At 41.7% G+C, this 20,526-nt stretch overlaps 1 protein-coding gene across 1 annotated transcript in view; it reads left to right on the top strand.

The window, feature by feature from the left end:
• The first annotated feature begins 3,235 nt into the window (after nt 1–3,235).
• The window catches only part of YES1 (YES proto-oncogene 1, Src family tyrosine kinase), a 77,893-nt gene continuing 60,602 nt past the window's right edge, over nt 3,236–20,526 (top strand). The window contains exon 1 of the mRNA XM_007459055.1: nt 3,236–3,382. The gene's annotated coding sequence lies outside the window, so the exon portion shown is untranslated. The remainder of the gene's footprint in view (nt 3,383–20,526) is intronic.

The following is a 20,526-nucleotide window of genomic DNA, read 5'->3' on the forward strand; positions in this document are numbered from 1 at the left end:
CAAAAGGTGTCCACTGCATGCTATATTCTGCAAGGTGGACAGCATGTGAGAAGATGCCAAGTGCCATCCAGCTTAGAAACTGCTGTCACAGAACAGAGTGATGAACCAAGTTGAGAGCAGGAAAGTCTGAAGTGATGGCGAAGACTATCTAGGAACAGGCAGAGTGGTACCCGGGGAGCTAGAGCTGCTGACACTGGTAGGGACTTCGCTAGGTATAACAGGCCTGGGACAAAACTACAGGAGAACTAGGAAGAACTGAAGTCAGAAAAATAAACCTAGATGACGCCGAAGTAGATTCCAACAGCAAAGACTAGATTTCCAACAAATAGTCCCGGAGCTGGGGAGGCACACCAGGCACAGGGTGGAAATCTAAGATTGTAGACCAGGCAGGCAATAAGTCAGATGCTGGAGAGAGCAACAAAACAGGGCAAAACGATGGGCTGGATTTGCTGCAGCTCACATAAGATCGCCGTTTCTTGTATCTATTCATTGCAGGAGGTGTCCTTACACATCCGGTGGAGTGCTTCTCTTAGACAGACCTTGCCCAGGTGAGCACCAGTCCTGGAGGTGATGAAAGCATCAGAAATTGTACGGCATCTCGCCACAGAGCTTGGCACAACAAGCCTAACATTCAAGGATGGATACTTGCCTTTTGCTCGATTTTCCCTATCTTTGCTTAGAGGGCTCCTCATATTTGCCCTAATTGGCCAGGTGGAGGAGGCAAGGCTGAGGTGGTGTAGATAACCCGAGGCACCGTGACTTAAGGAGATCCAAGCTTTGAATGGTTATGGTGGAAGGCATTTGTGGGGGAGGGGGTGGTAGTGAGGATAGTCATTAAAGAGCAGAGACCAGTGCCTGCACCCTGTGTAGGACTGCAGGCTCTCTAGTTACCAGGAAGAGAAAATTATCATCACAGCCTCAGTGATGCAAGCAGCAACAGCAGCAGATGACTGACACAGGCAGGAGAGGTTTATTCCACACACAACCACTTCCTGGCAAAATCACATGTTCCAGGGTGAGAGGGAGTGGGCTCCAAGGAAACTCCAAATCCTTCAGACTTTCCATCAGTCAGATAATTGTAAGCATTAATAAACTTAAATAAACGATGTGTTTCACTCTTGTAGGGACTTAACCTATTTCATTAATTTATTTCAAGTTTTCCCCTAGCTTTTTCATCCAGCAGACTCGCCCAGGGATTCCATGATTTAGGTTCCTTATCACTCCTTAACCCATACATACCAGACCTCCCTGCTGTGTGGGAGGGACACAGGGGTGTGCTTCTTCATTTGTCCTTTCACAAATGAACAGATTTTCACTTGAAAGAAATTTCTATTATACCAAACTCAGTGAGGCTTTAGAGATTCTCTTTGTCCCGTTTGTTTTAAATATGCCTGGAAATAAGTGAGACTCCAGATTGAAAAGTCTCCAGAATATTTACAGACTGAAGCTTGATGTTGTTAGACAAATATTCCAAAAGAGAAAACAGGGAATGAAGTAATAAAAGGAATTAAAATGAGGGTTAAGGGAAGAAAAGTGAAGATAAGTGAGTATAACAAAACATGTAGGATTTTGACACCCTCTCCCATCTTTAAAACTCCATACAGAACATCTTCAAAGCCACTTCATCCCTTGAACTGGAGTAAACTAGTATTTTTGAGTTGATTTTTTTGAGGATGAGAGTTTAGGACAAAAAATACTATCTCTATTTTACACAGAAGTTTAGAAAAGTAGCAGCTCAAGGAATTTATTTTCTAGTTTAAAAAAAAGCTAAATATAAATTTACGTGAAAATTTTAATAACCAAGACAGTCAAGGGCAAATGAAGTTTTAGCAGCTAAATCATATAAAGCACGATGTTACCTTTTAGTTAATGTGAATGCCTATGCCTATCTTTGGCTCATTTAGTGAGCTGAAAAAAAATTTTTTTCAAACCCTTATATGCATTTCCTAAGTTTCTAGAATACCCAAATACTGGCACATATGATTGTACCATTTCATATTTGTCGAAGATGATTCTGAATTTCGCTAAAAACCACAAAGGAAACCAACAGTCCCAACATTAATAGTTCTGGTAACCCCACCAAAGAGGAAATACGAAGAGGAAGTTAATGTGAGAGTCTGTCAGGGCAGAAGTGATTTCAGCAGAAGACACTCAATATTCAGCCCTTCTGGACACTGACTGACCCTCATTTTTTCCCAGTTCCTTCTGGACCTTCTGTACCCTCTTCCTTCTTCAGCGACTGGCTGCAAGGCCAGTGGGAAAGGTGCTTGGATTCAGATGACCAGGATTCTAGTTGTGGCTGCTCCACGTTCGTTGGGGTGGCAGCCTCAGTTTCCACAGCTGTCAAACGGGACAATAATACCTTCCCCAGTTCCTCCTCTGGGACGTTGCCAGCATCGCCTAAGTGCCAGCATCGCCTAAGTACACGCTGTCCCAAGACAAGCCAAAGCCACCATTACTGGGAGAGTCGCCAACAAAACTCGGCTTCGGTTCCCCCTCCTGGCAAGGCTGGTTCGACCTACAGTCAACAGGAAGCTCCTGGGGCTGGGACAGGATCCTTGGATCGGAAGGAGGCCAGACGCGAGCGTTTCTGGACGGCGATCAGGCTGGTGATGAGGGTGTTAGTAACACCCCCCTGGCTGGGCTGAGATTTTACTATCCACGACAAAGGGTGAGGAAGCATAGTACTGAAGAGCAAACAGCCAACCCCCCAAACTCCTATACTCCCCACGAAAACAAAGCCCTCGGCACTACAGAGAGCGGGGCGAGGGGAAAGGAGAAAGGCCGAGGCACCCCACCCTATCTTCCACGGCAGCCGAGCCGCAGGTTCCGCGCGTGGGGAGGGGGCGCTGTGGGCCTGCTTTCCGAGTGGAGAAGCGCCTCCTCCTCACGCCCCCTCAGCCTGCGCCGCCTCGGGAATCCGCCCCAGACCCCGCCGCCATGTTGGGTCGGGATTACTGACTTGATCTCGCAGCCGACCGGGACAGCTGGAGGGCGGCCCGCAACCCGAGGGGGCGCGCGCCGGCGTCGGAAGGCGAGGTCGCGGGAGCCCAGTCGGGCGCGGCGCGAGTTCGGTGAGCGGGCGGCCGCGCGCGCAGGTAGTCCGCCCCCGCCCCTACACGGGGGGGCGGGGCCGGGAGTGAGGGCGGGCACCGCGCGGGGAGGAGGTGGAGCGTGAGGCCGCGGGGTTGGGGAGCCCGGGAATTCCCTTCTGAAGTAGCGAGTCCCCGGCTGGCTGTGCCGTCGTTGCTGCCCCTCGGCGCTCGGGACGAGGAGGTGGAGGACGGAGAGGGCCCCACGGGCCTCCCCTCCGCCCGCCGGCCCCTCTCCGCCACCCTTCCCCGCCGCTGCGGCGACTCATGCGAGCGCCGCTGGAGCGCAGGTAAGGACGCTTCGGGGCCCCGCGGGCGGAGCAGGAGGCGGCCGACCCCGGCCCCGCAGCGCTAGGCCCGGCGCCTGCCTGCGCCCGGAGGCGCCGCTGCTCCCCGCTGGCTCCGAGTCGGGAAGTTGGGAGAAACTTCTCCCCTCCCCCGGCCCGGCTCGCCCGACGGGCGTGTGTCCTTCCCGGCGCTACCTGCTCGCCCTCTGCCTCGGTCTCCGCCCAGTCCATTCCTTCCCGGTCCCGCCCAAGTCCGACCCAAGGTCCTGGGAGCGCCGGGACACCCGTACCCGCCGCTCTAAGGTCGTGCTGGCCGCCCGGCGAGAGGCCGGCGAGGTTTCTTTTGGCCGAAGTAAGGGGCGGGAGCAGCGGCCCCTTCCCGTCCCCGGGGTCGGGGGTCTGCCTGTCGGCGGACGCGGGGTGGCAACTGTGCCGGGAGAACGGGCGGGGGAGGGGGGGAGAGCGGGTGAGCCTCTCGCTGCGCTAGGTTTGATTGAAAACCGCAACATGTTAAAGTTTTCCTTTGTTTTGGGTTGGGGGTTGGGAAATACGCTGTTCAGCGTGCACTTTTAGTGTTATGACGCTCCGCCTCCCATTTGGTTCGGTTCTTGTCCACATGTGTTACAGAAAATTTTGTTTTAATGTGTGTTTTTCTTGATAATTGCTTCCAGCTTTTGCTTTATTGGGCATGGGGCAACGTTGTTTTAAGAAGCTCTTAGAAAATCAAATCCGATGTAGGGTAGGGACTGCTTTAATTTTTGTTCTGTAGTGGGTGGGACCCAACATGGTTTGGATTTGGTAGAATTATTTTCTGCTTCATTAATTAAAACAGGCACGGCATAACACACGGTCTGACGCTTTATAAATTGTTAGAGAAATGAAAAGCTGAGTCTCCACTGGAATCAAACTTTATGTTCAAGCCATTTATTATGTGTATATATGTTCCCACCGGAATGTGTGTTCACATAGATGATCTCACATATACATGTGTATGATGGTGGTATACTTGTGCATTGCAACTGCAGGATTGCAGTGGCAAAGTTAACTTTATAATTCTAAGTGTGTTTAAACCATCCTGTTAAATTATCTGTGGTTAAATTACACGCTAAGGAAAATATTACTAAATAGGTACATGTGACTATAGGCATTTAAGGCAAAGTGTGTGGTAAATCTAATGTATTAACTAGCACAATGGTTGGCACACAGTGGACAGGAAACATTTTGAATGGACAGGTAATGAAGGGGTGTCTTGTATTAGAAGCCAAGGACCTTGTATGTGTCACGTACAAGATTTTCATCTGTTGTTCTGTAAGAAAGTTATATTTCATTATTTATGTTTTGTTCTGTCTTTACTAATATATTAGACCCCTGCCATAGTTGACGTTTTAAGAAAAGGAAGTGTAATTGTATTTTAATTTTTGGACATTAGCTAAACCTCAGTGGAGATTTTGAATGCTGGTTGACAATTCATTGGGTCCTAAATTTGAAAAAAAACAAATGACTTTGATCTGAATCTAAGTACATGTTTCCAGGATAAAATATAAAAGGGCTCTTAAAATATGTACTCTGCTGTAACCACCATAATGTTATAATAGCTTTAATTTTGCAGTACATTTTTGCTGACTTCATAAACCACAAAATTGACTCCATTCTGTTCAACCAAAAGTGAAATTACAGCTTTGACCTATCTCCTGGGATAGGTGGAATTTGTCTTATGGCTGAAGTATAATATTAATACAAGGTTCAAGTTTTTTTTTTTTTAAATCAGTGAATTCTCAAGCTGAAAAATCAACGTCTATGCAAATAAATCTCTTTCATCGTATGTAATGTTAAAAGAATAAATATTCTAAAAGATAGCAAGGACCCAGTGTAAATGAAATATATCCGACACATGCTTTAAGAGTTGTTTATGTAGAGTTCAAATTTGCATCCTTTTAGGCAGTAAATAATTTATTAATGTAATTTTTCTTTATAAATACGTTTAGCTCTTTAGTAAGTTATTTATTATTTATTATTAGTTTCTACTAGCATTATTAGTTTCTACTAGCATTATATTTATTATTAGTTTCTACTAGCATTATATTAAAAAAAGCCTAATGTCAAAAATTTATAAAGAGCAGTATTAAGGTCTGGTATCTAGGAATGCAAACTCGGGGGGTAAAACTATGTATTTTTTAAAAACCTGTAAGGAAGTTATTTCTGTAAAAGTAAAGATAAAGGGGGAGGGAGGAGGCTGTGATTGGGACCTGGCTCCTGAAGTGGTGGCAAAGTTCTTTAACCTGATGGTGGTATAGTTCAAGCGTATAGTTCATTAAGCCATGATTGCTTTTCTGTGTCTGTGTTTTAGTTTATGTGAAAGTTGCTAGATTTCCTTTTTAAAGAAGCCTGTGTGTAGTGTACTTTACAGTGTATAAGGTGTTTCGCTAAAGGACTTAATATTTGGTGACTGACTTTAGAATACTGCTAGGCTGCCCTTTGCAAACAAGGATTAGACCTATTAAACCATAACTGGGAAATACCAGCTGGCGTATGTAACTACTTTCACAGGTGAATAACATGTTAATTATGTTAATATTTTGAGGAGAGACACCAGGTTTAACTAACTTTAAATCCTCTTCAGTTTTGTATGTTGTACATGACAAATAGTAGGTAATCAAAATGTGTTTATTAAACTAGGGAACACTGTTCTATCATCAAATATAAAATATGCCCTGTTTTTCAGAAGATTATGGTAACATGACAGTTAAGACTCAAAATTTAACTATGGTATCAAGGTAATAAGTCTTTCATCCATTTTCAGTTTTCTGGAACAATAATTCTTTAGATTGGTAATTTCAGCCTGCGATTTGATATTCTTAAGGATGTCTTAAAATTCTCAGCATAAAATAAGTTTTCATTTACTCAGACTTTATGAAATGTGCTGTATAGCACCTAAAGAAATGGTGTTTTGTTTCAAATGACATTATGGTGTTGGAGTTTCCAAAATGCTGTGAATCGCTGCCTTATGCTACTTTACTTGCTTTGTGTAATGGCTTGCTGTGTTAGTTGTTGGTGTGGTTGCTTTGCATTGTGGTAATGTAGAGCTGAAGAGGAGATCATGGCTGTACCAAGTTCTTATATCACAGGAACTTTCAGTTATGTTACAAAGGTGATGTTTGTGGTGCTGGCTTTGTTGTGTGAATATTTACAGGAAGTTTTAGTTAAGATCTTCCATTGTTCAGAACCCTACATGGCTTAGGTCACCTTCAGTTCACGTTTAAACAGGTCTGTAATACAAATATAAGTTCCTCTAGCGAGGTACAACTGCTTTTCTTTAAAGGAAATCATCTGTTCCTGTTAAAGTACCCTGGTATCTGATTGGTAGTATGTGCGGCGGTTTGTGTGGCTATGGTAGGGTATGTTGTCTCTCTTTTCTTCCTCTCAGCTGCTCCGGCGCCACAATTAGGCTGCCTATTGCTCAGCTACAGCTGCTGGGTGATTATACCATCCAGCTCCTGTCTATACTCAGAGGCAGATTTAGCAAAAGGAGCTAGAGTAACAACAGAGGGTGAATGAGAAGAGCCAGTGCCGCTGCCAGGATCATTTTAACGTGTCTGTGTGCCAAGGAATCGTTGGCTGCAGCAGCGCCACTGTTGTCTTGGAACTAGCAGACTTGATAGCAACACATCCTGGTCTGGGTTAGGTTTACCTGGTGTTATTCTTTAAGATCTTGAAGCTCACTCCAGGAAAGAAAGGGAATCCTGTAATTTCAGAGTACAGGATAATGTACAATGAGGTTACTGATGGGCTGAGCTATGCCTCTGCTCCCCTGCACCGCCCCCCCAACCCGGGACAGCAGTGCCCTTCAGTTTCCCTAATTTGAGTATATATGTGATTTCAGGTTTTCTGAAGCGTATACCATATACTCTGTGCTGTTTTAACCCGTGTCTCTTCGAAGTGCTGCTGCTGTTACTGTTGCTTGGCGGGTGGCAGAGCTGATATGTTCTTTGGACTCCCTGCTTTTCTTCCAGTAAGTGGAAGACCTTCAAAAGGGATTATTTCTAGAACTAGCTGCACATGGCATATCACCTGTGACTGCTGGAGTTTTGCAAGTAGGAACGCTAGATTATTTTTCCTGTTGTTCTTTATTCCTGGGGTGTGAGAAGATGGACATCAACAAACGCAGATACAGCATCAGCTCTATATGGCAAGCCCCAGACTGGAAGAGGCTGCAGGCAAATTTTGCTGCTTCTGAAATGTTGCTCAGTGTGCCAAGCAAAGAGCAGCAGCATCTTGTCCTCTCGTTTACCACTACCGTTGGAAAATCTAGACAATTCCTATTGATAGTTCTGGCTTTGGATTCTGGTTCAGGATTTGGCTAATTTGGGATGGGGAATAGAGAGTATTGGGAGAAGTAGCTCTCAAACTGGTATAACCAGAAGGAAGGAGGAAGTACGGAAGACTGTATACACTTGAACATTAACAAGTACACATTGTTATCGTGGCACATACTTAACAAGACATTGGTGTGTTGACCCCCTTCTCTGTGCTCCCACAGAACGCTGGTATCAAAGCACATTTCTCCTTGCATTCTAATTATTTCTTTCCATGACTGTGATATACTTGACCTAATACTCGCTGTGGCAAGGAACTGTTTTATATGAATCTTTGAGAACAGTCCCTAATAGAATAAATCCTTTTGAGCTGTATTCAAGGATGTGGTTCTGTGTATATTTATATGAGTTTATATATACAGACTTTCCCCACACACATGTTTTTAAGGTATACCTGTAGTAAAATTTTACAAAAGTAGCCTAGTACTTTTTCAGAAGCTGATGTTAAAACAAGTTCTTTCGATCTTTAACCCTCATAAGTTTTAGTCTAGAAAATGATTTTATAAAACTGTTTAAAAAGTTTAAACTTTAAATGTGAACTTAAAGGTCATTTTGATATTTCTAACATAAACTGGAAACTGTTTGTAGTCGAAGTTATACTAGTTTCTAGTAAGGTTTATTTTAAATAAGTGGGTTTTTTTTTTTTTACTATTTTAGTGAATGTTGAAAGCCCAAGATCCTAGATTGTAAAAAAAGTACATCTGGGGGACTTCCCTGGTGGTCTAATGGTTAAGACTCCACGCTTCCATTGCAGGGAGTGCAGGTTCGATCTCTAGTCGAAGAACGGGGGTCCTGGTGCCACGCAGTGCAGCCAAAAATTTTAAAAAAATTGTTTTTTGGGGGGGTATCCTATCATGGTATTAGTGACAGTGTTATAATTGTGATAATATTCGTATATTCCAAGGACAAAAAGAAAAAGAAATCCTTGTTTTCTTGATGTAATCTGTGAAAGAATGCATAGGTCATAGGGTATGTCTGCTGAATTATTGGTGCGGGTGGAGGCAGGAAGTACTGGGAGGAAAAGACTGACCACTGAAACCTCAAGATTGTCTGGTTTCAGCCTCTGTTCCTAACAATATATGTAGACCTTAGGTTTTCTTAAACTGATTACAGAGGCTAGTCACTTCTCTAATTTTTTAATGTAACTTTTAGTTTCTTAGCGTTAAGTAGAAATTGGGGTGGGGTGGAGAAAATTGGTGGCTTTTGCTTCATAAGTTAATACTTAAAACTGTTTCATGGCAAGTTTATTGATTTGTTTTTTGTTTTTTTGTCTGTGTTGGGTCTTCATTGCTGCGCGGGCTTTCTCCAGTTGTGGAGAGTGGGGGCTACTCTTCATTGTGGTGCGCCGGCTTCTCTTGTTGTGGAGCACGGGCTCCAGGCATGTGGGCTTCAGTAGTTGCAGCGCGAGGGCACAGGAGTTGTGGCTCGTGGGCTCTAGAGCGCAGGCTCAGTAGTTACTGCGCACGGGCTTAGTTGCTCCGCGGTATGTCAGATCTTCCCGGACCAGGGCTCGAACCCGTGTCCCCTGCATTGGCAGGTGGATTCTCAACCACTGTGCCACCAGGGAAGTCCCAAGTTTATTGATTTCTTACATTTGTTCTGATGTAATTAGTATTTTCACATTATAGATACTTTTTAATTAGCAGCAGTCAGGCATTTGAAAAGGAGCAGAGAAGGTAACAGGGTGTAATAAGGACAAGACTAAAAGGTAGAAGACCATCTGCATTTTAATTCCACTTGTGACAGTGAAGAGCTATGTGGCCTTGGTCAATTCACTGAACTTCATAGGCCTCAGTTTCACCATTTGAAACGGGGGTACAGTTGGGCCAGGTGTTTTCTAATATTCTTTCAGCCTTATTTAAATATGTGGCTCTACTGCAGTTGAAGTCTTTATATTGATAAAATTTTAAGGAAATGTTTTAGAGTCTAGAATTTGAAATACAATTAGATATCAGGTAAGTAAAAGTTAGGGTAAAAAACTGACCCACAGACTTGACCCTGGACTTTCTCAGGCAAATAAAGTGTATTCCATTCATTAAGTGGACATTTATTAAACCTGTAGTGCAACAAATACTATGCCAGTTTTGATGTTATAAAAATGATTGCAGCATGACTGCTACCTTCTAGGAATTCACAGTTGGGTGGAACTGGCTATAATTATGAGGCTGTTATAAAATTTTTGGATTGATCTTTTTAGTGTGATAATCCATTAGAATACTTCTCTGATTTTTGATGGTGTTAGGGTGTGATACATCTGAAGCTTTAATAAATCCCTTTGTACTACATAGATTTAGCCTCAAGTAAACCGATTCAGTTCTCAAGGCAGAAAGACTTGATGTTTTTCTAGATGTTAGTTCATTACAGATACTTGTGACTCACATACACAGGCTCCACAACACCTGTACAGAGGTTTTACTATAAGAAAACACATTTGAAAGCAAGGCTTTTAAAAAAACATGTCAGGTTTATTTTGCAGTAAAGTTAGAAAAGGACTGAATGATTCATTGAAGCATATAGTTGTGATGTCAGTTAACAGGTAGTCATGACTGGATGACAGCTTTGCTGCATTGTATCGGGAAAAGAGCCTCTGACATTAATTAAAACATCTTTTTTAATTGACAGAACCGGAGACTAATTGTTCAGGATATTTTTCTTTAATACATGTAGTTAACATTTAGAACAAAATAAGCATGGGCATTTGAAAATGGTTAGCTTTTTAAGGTTTGCATAATAGATTTTGTAGAAAGAAAGAGAAGGAAGGAAAAGAAAAGAAACTAAAGCTATAAGGTGGAAAATCAGTATATTTTTCCCAGAAAAAGTTCTTTTTGTAAGGTTAGCCTTTTTGGTTAGATTTCTGGGCAGCCCATTAGAGTTTACCTGTAAAAACCTAACATAAAGATATAACAGTGTTTCTGTGGTAAATACGTTCTGATTGATTTTAAGTTTTGTGTGTTTTTTTTAATTTGCTGAGCTCTTGGAGCAAATGAAATACTTGGCCTACTAAATGCTCTGATTATACAGTGGATAACCTGTAGCCTTGCCAGTCCCCGCCTTCCCTGCTTTTCACTATTTAAAAATCACTGTTATGAGCTCCATATTAGGATGCTAGGACTCTGAGCTTAATTTAAGGACAGAAGCTTCCCTAGTTCCTCCCACCTGCTTGCTAGGCACTGTGAAACTTGCTTCCTACCCTGACCCAGTGTGAAAAATGGAAACAGGTCAAAAGATTGGGAATGAGAAACAAAAATGAGGAGAGTAGAAGAGGAGAAATGAGAAGTGGATGTAGTATGAAGTTTATAATTTTCTTTTTTGTGTCCTTTTTTCTTTTTCCCACCCATTCACTCCTTCTGTTAGGTATTGGGTAAAGACGGAAGAAAACCTGTTTTATTTTTTATTTTTAGATTTTATTTATTTTCTTTTAAACAATTTTTTGGCTGTGCCAGGTCTTAGTTGCGGCATGCAGGATCTTTCATTGTGGCGCGGGCTCTTCGTTTTGGCACATGGGCTTCTCTCTAGTTGTGGCGCGTGGGCTTTAGAGCACATGGGCTCTGTGGTTTGCGGCACACGGGCTCTATCGTTGAGGCGTGCGAGCTCAGTAGTTGTGGTGTGGGGACTTAGTTGCCCGACCAGGGATCGAACCCCCGTCCACTGCATTGTAAAGCGGATTCTTTACCACTGGACCACCAGGGAAGTCCCAAGAAAGCCTGTTTTATGTCAGATGTTTTGCTATACATTCATATACATTTTCACGTTTAACTTAAATCTTTGAAAAGGCATTCCAAAAACACGGAGGAATCACGCGTAAGATAGGCTTTTATTACACACAGAGAAACTGAGGATCAGTAAGTATATGCTAAGGTCACATGACTCGTTGATGTGACTGAATAACTGACAGCAAGACTGTTTCCTATAAGACACCTTCCTTAGGGATAAGGAGCAATGATGGAAAGGGCGATTTTTTATCTTTTTCCTTCTTCCTTAAACTGTACATTTGTATTGGGCTGAGAATTTTCAACACTTACACTTTTCTTTTTAAAGGAATTAGCTTTGTGGTGCATATTTCATAATGGGTGTTGAGGTCAACTATTATATGAGCTAAAAAATTGGGTTATTACACTGACTACACTGTAGCTACAGCCCACATTACAGAGACAGTGTTTGCATGTTTTTCCAATCAAGTTTTTTTCCTATCTAAATTTAATTCATCAGGGAATTCCCTGGCGGTCCAGTGGTTAGGACTCTACGCTTTCGCTGTGGAGGGCCTGGGTTCAATCCCTGGTCGGGGAACCAAGATCCCACAAGGCTCCCACAAGCTGTGTGGCGTGGCCAAAAAGAAAAAAATTCATCAAAGGAGCAAAGGAGCATGCAGAAGTGGGTTCTTACTCTAACTCAACTGGAGTAAATGTGGTTCTTTTGTAAGTTTGGGTTTGTAAAGTATATATATAGTCTGTATGTATATAGTCAGCCTCCCCCCATATATATTTATATACATATATATAATTTATGGTCAAATCAGTTTTCCTTCTACTGTGCAATATTGCCTTCTTTTCTACTAAGTATATGATTTATTCCTAGATGAGTTAGTAGAAATAGATGGAAGCTCTGTATTGTCTAAATTGTCCTCCGTCATGTTTCAGGCACATGCTTCAGAAAGAGAGCACGCTTTCTGATTTGCTCTGTCAGTAGGATGGTGGTTTCCTGCACCTTGGTACAGACTTACCAACATTCAAAACTGCACTTCCTTCTTAAGGAAATCCAGTAGAATTCTTCCACATTGGCTTGTTCTTTTATTTATTTAAAATTTTTATTATTTTATTTTTTTGGCTGCATTGGGTCTTCGTTGCTGTACGCGGGCTTTTCTCTGGTTGCGGCCAGCGGGGGACCCCTCTTCGTTACGGTGCGCAGGCTTCTCATTGTGGTGGCTTCTCTTGTTGCAGACCACGGGCTCTAGGCGCACGGGCTTCCGTAGCTGTGGCGCACAGCCTCAGTAGTTGTGGCGCACGGGCCTAGTTGCTCCGCGGCATGTGGGATCATCCCGGACCAGGGCTCAAACCCATGTCCCACGCATTGGCAGGTGGATTCTTAACCAGTGCACCACCAGGGAAGCCCTGGCTTGTTCCTTTAAATCTTACTGTTCCATGAATTCCTCACTCTGCATTAAGAGTCTCATCTAAAGCTCTAAATGGAAATTTTGTTTGCTACTCTTTTGCCACTGTGTCAAGTTCCACTGACAGTGATTTCCTTCACCACCTTAGAAGTCTTTTCTTCTTTGGCTTCCTTTTATTTCTTCCGTTGTATCTAAGAATGTACCCTTTGTCCTCTCTTATAAGCTGGAGCATTGTTTTTTATGGGAATACAGCTTGATTTTGTTGCATTATTATCCCACATAGAATATCCACAGTACAACTCCACACATCACTGCCAACAGTTCCATCACTGCCTGTGTTTATTGAGTCTACATAAGGATTAGCAGATAGGTTTTAAACTGTTGTGCCGGGGACTCCCCAGTGGTCCAGTGGTGAAGAGTCCACGCTCCCACTGCAGGGAGCACGGGTTCCATCCCTGGTTGGGGGAGCTAGAATCCTGCATGCCACGCAGCGCAGCCAAAAAATAAATATATAAAATACCCTGTTGTGCCAACTCTATGAGCTTAGAATGGCTTCCACTAGGTAAGCTCCATGAGGGTAGGGATCTTTATTTTGTTTACTGAAGTTATCCCAAGTATCTAGAACAGCAGCACATAGTAGGCACGTATTAAATAGTTTTAAAATATGGGCAAGTACAGCAGTTCGCTGGCAATATTTGCTTACCATGGGCATAGGAGAAAGGAGTGTCAGCAGCCAGCTTCTCACTGAAAACTCATGCAGTAAGTAACCTCAAGACTCCTTGGAGTGGCAGGCCCAGTGCTAAACAATGGCATTAATGCTCAGGGTGAATTCAGATAAACACTGTACTTGAGTCTGATGAAGAAACTGAGATTTGATTTAGCAGTGACTTGTAAATGTTAAGGAGAAGTAAGAATAAGTGGGTTTCTTTTCTTTATTTCATAGTCTCTAACTATATCTCTAGCAGCCATGCTTCTTAAAAACTCTAGCACACATCAGTTCCCCATACACTGACTGAGTCATATGCTTGTATCTGGTTGTAGGTAGAACTGAGACAAATAGTCCTTGGCAGGGCAGCTACCTTCCAGTGACAACTTTACACCATAGAAGGGGAGAAGGCATTTTTAGTGGAAACGTAGCTGTCTCTACCACAGAAGGGAACAGGAAGTAACCTAGTAGTTGACTGAGTTAGGTATATGGAAATACACTATTTAGTTGTATAAACATGATTAGAATATTTATTTGAAAGGTGTGGGCACAGATGGTATTTTCTTAATTCGGGCAACAATATTAGTACAGGAGCAAAATAACGGTGATGGTTTAAGATTCTAATGGGCAATATACCACCTAAAGGAATGAATTCCCCAGGCTTTTTTTTTTTTTTTTTTTTTTTTTTTGTAAAATGGTATTTTTAAAAAGTGGGAGAACTATTCAATGTTTTTCACTCTAAGAAAAATTGAGGACAGCTGTGGAAGCCGATCCTCCCAGACCGGGGCACGAACCCGCATCCCCTGCATCGGCAGGCGGACTCCCAACCACTGCGCCACCAGGGAAGCCCACCCCAGGCTTTTTTATATGAAGAGTTTGAGAAGCACCCTGGTAGGGAAGAGGGTCAGAGTAGAATGGGGCTTTTATCTAAATACATTTAGATAGCACTTTTAGTGATTGAGAAAAGACAGTAATTAGCCGTATCAAAGAATTTGGTGGGGAATAGTGGCAGGGGGGGGATTAATTAGCCGAAGAATTTGGTGGGGAATAGTGGCAGGTGGAAATTATGATGGAGCTAAACCTCCCTTTCCCCAGTCTCACCTCACGCTTCCCCTTCCCCCCACCCCCTTAAGCCACTCCTACTGGGGCTTAGTTTTTGATTTTTTTTTTTAATGAATAGAACTTAAGTCAGAAGGAGGAACTTGTAATAAAGGTCAAGTAGAAGAGAGAGTCAAGAACCTCTTAGGTTGTCAGAGGATGAATAGGATTTTTAGGATGATTGATGCTTAGAAGAGGGAAAAACTAATGACAACGTAGATGATTCTTCGAGATAATCACAGCCAGAAGTAAGAAAGAAGCCACAGATCCACAGCTTCAGAAAGTCGAAATGATAGATCATAAGAAACAACTAGCACGTCTTCTTTTTAATCTCCTAACTTCTGTAACAAGAGGATGCTCTTTAATGGAAAAGCTAGAAAAAAAGTATAAGAAACTAGATAGTAGATAGCAAGAGGGCAACTAGCTTTGACTGATATCAGGCTTCTAGGTCCAGAAGAATTCCATCTGAAGGTTCTAAAAGACATTTCTGATACTCCCAGGACCCCACCGATAATAGAAAGAAATCATGGTGGACTTCCCTGGTGACACAGTGGTTAAGAATCTGCCTGCCAGTGCAGGGGACACGGGTTTGATCCCTGGTCTGGGAAGATCCCACATGCCACGGAGCAGCTAAGCCTGTGCGCCACAACTACTGAGCTGCGCTCTAGAGCCTGCGAGCCACAACTGTTGACCCCACGTACTGCAACTACTGAAGCCCGCACGCCTAGAGCCCGTGCTCTGCAACAAAGAGAAGCCACCGCAGTGAGAAGCACGTGCACCGCAACGAAGAGTAGTCCCTGCTTGCCGCAACCAGAGAAAGCCTGCGTGCAGCAACGAAGACCCAACGCAGCCAAAAATAAAAACAAAATTAAAAAAAAAAAGAAAGAAATCATAGAGACAGACATCTCAAAAGAAAGAAAAATGATTAAATGATGCCTTAAAAGGTGAATTTTAATAAATGCAGACACTGAAAGTTGCCTTTGAATCTGGACAAGATTCTGTAACAGTTTATTAAACAGTTACCATTTATAAACAATTGAAATGTTACAGAGAAGTAATTTTTAACAGTTAGTTGTCCAGCAGTGCTTTCTTGAATTGTTGAACCACCTCTTTGTAGTCTGAGTAAATACTGGCTCTAGATCATCTGTCAGTGGTACTTTCCTGTGTTGGTGAGTGGTCGGACCTGATAAAGCTTAGTTTCCTTCTAACAGCCAGGGTCAGTGATTCCTTTTCCAATTTTTTTTTTGGTCTGTTTTATTTTCCCCTTTCTGTAATTAAGTCTTCTAATGGCACTATAGACTTTGCTTTATCTTTTTGATATTCAGAGTCAGGGATATTAACAGGTTTAATGCTCTTTTTATGTATTTCTGGATTTTTTTTTTTTAAGGAAAATTAAACTGGAGTATGGGATAAGCATGTGTGTTTATCCCGTAATATCTGTGAACATTGTTTTATTTTTATTATATATATGAACAAAGATACCTCAAAGTTATTTTTATTTGCTTTTTCAGTTGAAGTCTACTGTGCATTTTTCTGTGCTTGCTCATAACCATTGCCGATCTTGCTCTTGGGTTGTCTTTTTCTTATAGATTTTTACAGATTCTTCGTGTACAATGGATATTAATCCTTTATGTTGAAAACACTTCATATCTCTGCTTGTCTTTATTTTGTTTAATGTTTTTCTTTTATCTTAAAGTATTACAAATTTCCTTTTGTAACTTCTGAATTTTGTGTTCTAAGAATACTTTCCACAGCTGACAATAATTTTAAAAATTCTCTTTATAGGTTTTTGTTTTGTTTTATGTTACAAATAATTTAGCTGTTTACTCTGAAACTTATATATGTTGTAAGATAAGGATCCAATTCCTTTTTTCTTTCCTCAGATGATAGAGCTCACCAATGCTGTTTATTAAATCTAAATCTCTCCTTTTCCACAGATTCAAAATGCCACATTTAGCATTTACAAATTCTTTTACTCTCAGGCTTGTTTTGGGGCACTCTTTGTTTTTCCGATATTTACTTGTTTATTCCTATGCCAGTACCACATAGCTTGATGATGAGGATGATCATGACCCTGATAACAACAGCAGGAGCAGCAGCTAATGCGTATTGAGTATTACCTGTGTACCAGTCACAGTGGTAAATAACATATTTTACCTGATTCATTTCTCACAAAACCCAGAGTTAGGTATTCTTTTTTCTTTTGAAAATCTGGCTTAAATGTTCTGACCGGTAGCCATCTTATTTAATGAAAGGATTTTCTTTCTTTAAATATGGAACACTTCACAAATGTGCCTGTCCTTGCACAGGGGCCATGCTAATCTCTGTATCGTTCAAATTTTAGTTTATGTGCTGCCAAAGCAAGCAATTGAGTTAAGTATTCTCACTATCTTTATTTTTACAGGTGAAGAAGTAGGTTTTGAGAAGTTATATTTATTCAGGTTACAAGCTAGGACTGTCACCAACTCTGACTCCAGAGCCTATACTCTTAACCATGAGGTTGTGATTACTAGTGGGACAAATTTCCTCATTTTTCTTTTTTAAAAAATTTCTCGGGCTTCCCTGGTGGCACAGTGGTTGAGAGTCCACCTGCTGATGCAGGGGACCCAGGTTCGTGTCCTGGTCTGGGAAGATCCCACATGCCGCGGAGCGGCTAGGCCCGTGAGCCATGGCCACTGAGCCTGCGCGTCCGGAGCCTGTGCTCCACAACAGTGAGAGGCCCGCATAATGCAAAAAAAAAAAAAAAAAAAAAAAATTCTCAGCTATTCTTATGCATTTACTTTTCCATATGAACATTGTGCTTTTGATCTAGATAATGTTAATTATTTAGATTTATTTAGGGAATAATGGACACCTTTATAATAATGGATCTTATTATCTAAAAATAAATGGTTTGTTTCATTTATTAAGGTTCTTTATATCCCACAGAGTTTTATTTGTTGTTAAGCTTATTCATAGGTATTATTTCATGTGTGGTTTTAGAAAAACTTGTTATTTGGAAATAATTTCAAAGTTACAGAAGAGTTGCTAACATTTTGCCACATTTGATTTTGTCATTCCTTTCTTGTATATGTGTGTGGGTATCCTCCCCACATCCCCACCTTGAAAGTTAGTTGCAAACATCATTCTCATCACCCTTAATTACTTCAGTGTACATTTTCTAAATCAGGGACATTTTCTTATACACCGACAGTATAGTCAGTCGAATTCAGGAATTTTAACATCACTATGACACAGTTATGTAATAGACAATTGTTGTAGGTTGAATTGTTTCCCCCAAAAGTTCTAATCCCCAGTATCTGTGAATGTGACCTTATTTGGAAATAGGGTCTTTGCAGATGTAATCAAGTTAAAATGAAGTCATACTGAATTAGGGTGGGCCCTAATCCAGTATGACTGGTGTACTGATAAGAAGAGGAAAATGCCATGTGATGATAGAGGCAGAGATTGGAGTGACACAGCTGCAAGCCAGGGAGTCCCAAGGATTGCCAGCCACAACCAGAAGTTAGCAGGAGGCAAGAAAGATTCTATCCAGAGTTTCAGAGGGAGCGTGGTCCTGCTGGCACCTTGATTTTGGACTTCTAGCCTCCATTACTGTGAGAGAATACATTTCTGTGTTTTTTAAGCCTTTTAAAAAAATTTTATTTATTTTTAATAAATTTATTTATTTATTTATTTATTTTGGGTGTGTTGAGTCTTCGTTGCTGCATGTGGGCTTTCTCTAGTTGCGGCGAGCGGGGGCTACTCTTCGTTGTGGTGCGCTGGCTTCTCACTGCGGTGGCTTCTCTTGTTGCAGAGCACGGGCTCTAGGCGTGCAGGCTTCAGTAGTTGTGGCACGTGGGCTTAGTAGTTGTGGCTCGCGACCTCTAGAGTGCAGGCTCAGTAGTTGTGGCGCACAGGCTTAGTTGCTCTGTGGCATGTGGGATCTTCCCGGACCAGGGCTCGAACCCGTGTCCCCTACATTGGCAGGCGGATTCTTAACCACTGCGCCACCAGGGAAGCCCATATTTACTTATTTTTAAACAGCAGCCCTAAGGAATTAATGTCGCAGTCCATAATCAAAATTTTTCTAGTTGTCCTAATAGTGGCCTTTATAACAAAAATCCAGAATGTAACCCACTGCATTTAGTTATGTCTCTTTAGTCTCCTTTAATCTGAATAGTTCCTTAGCCTTTATCTTTCATGATGTTGATATTTTTGAAAAGTCAGAATGCTTGTTTTGTACATGGTACCTTATTGAGGATTTGTCTATGCTTCCTCGTGATTAGATTTAGATTATGAATTAGGGCAGGAATACTACTGATATATCAGGGGTATTGTGTCATTCCTGGTATAGCCCATCAGGAGGCACACCTTGTTAGTCTGTCCCATTATTAGCAGTATGAATTCTTCTTAGGTAAGGTGATATCTGTCAGGTTTCTCCACTGTAAAGTTAGCATTTTTCTCTTTTTCATTAATAAGTGATATGTAGGAAAATAGTTTTAGACTCCATGAATGATTCTTGCCTGAATTGATTATTGAAATGATGGCTGCAAAGTAATACTTTTCTAACTGTGTAATTCCTTCTATGTTTATTAGTTGGGATTCTGAAAGAAAATCTTCCCTTCTCACTTATTTATTTATATCAGAGTGATTTTTGGATTTTCTTTTTAGTCAACAGGTTATAATCTATTAGTGTCATTCTTTTTTTTTTTTTTTAAGTGTCATTCATTTTGATGCTCAAATTCATCCTATATTTAGCCAGCAAGAGCCTCTTCAAGATGGTTCCTGTACACTTTTGATATATCCACATCATGTTTTGAGTAGTACTTAATTTTCTTGGTGTAAGATGTGCCAGGCTCTGAAACTGAGCAGAGGGCTTGTGTGTCTGCAGTGCAGAAAGCCAAACTCTGACAGCAGGAGTTTGTAGCAAAGTAAGGATTTGTTACAGGGTGCCATGCAGGGGAGTGGGAGACAAGCCTCAGGCCCACTCCAACTTGGTCTTTGAGTTAGGGATATTCTTAAAGGGGAAGAACAAAGAGGCTGGGATTAACAAAGAGGCATGGTCTTGTGACATTTTTCAGTCATAGTTTTGGGAGTCAGGATGTTTCTGGTTTATGATTCTTCCAGCCAGGTGGTCCATGGCTCGGGGGTCTGTTAGCTCATCTTGCCCTGGAGAAATGACCTGAGTTTGTATATTACTGATGATATCTACATCAGCAGCTTTAGGCATCTGACTCTGGTTGATTAGTGTTCAGTTAGCACGACATTGAGGTCAGAGGGGACAAGAAAGGGGATAAAGTTTTGGATAGAGATATTAACCATAAACTTGGTAATGGAACTTGGTTTTAGGGGGATTTGGTTTCAGTCCCCACTCCTGTTTTAACTTTACCCAAATCTTTCAGGGAATGGGGCGACAGCTGCTCTGGCTACTTCTTGTTGAAACAGGGTGTATTCTTGCCTCAATTTGGGGAATGGAAATGTTGCATACCAACTTTCAAAACACTTGGTCAAATAGATCATAGGTCACCATGAAACAATACTTATTCACTTAACAAAGTGACAATAAAAGATTTCAAAAGCAAATATATAGAGTTAGAATAAATTACTTAAAAGGTAAAGAAAGTTAGCAGCTCAGTATTCCCCACAAAAACATTTGTTTTCTTAACAAAGAAAACATATTCAAGTTTTATACCATATTACCTTTAATCTTAAAATTCATTGATTCAGTTAAATTCATCCTGATCTTAATCCTGACCACACATATAATTCCTTTTTCTTTTTTTTTTTTTATTTTAATTTTTGTCTGCGTTGGGTCTTTGTTGCTGCATGCAGGCTTTCTCTGCTTGCGGCAAGTGGGAGCTACTCTTCGTTGTGGTGTGCG

The sequence above is a fragment of the Lipotes vexillifer genome, unplaced genomic scaffold, assembly GCF_000442215.2.
Source record: "Lipotes vexillifer unplaced genomic scaffold, Lipotes_vexillifer_v1.1 scaffold702, whole genome shotgun sequence".
NCBI classification, from domain to species: domain Eukaryota; kingdom Metazoa; phylum Chordata; class Mammalia; order Artiodactyla; family Lipotidae; genus Lipotes; species Lipotes vexillifer.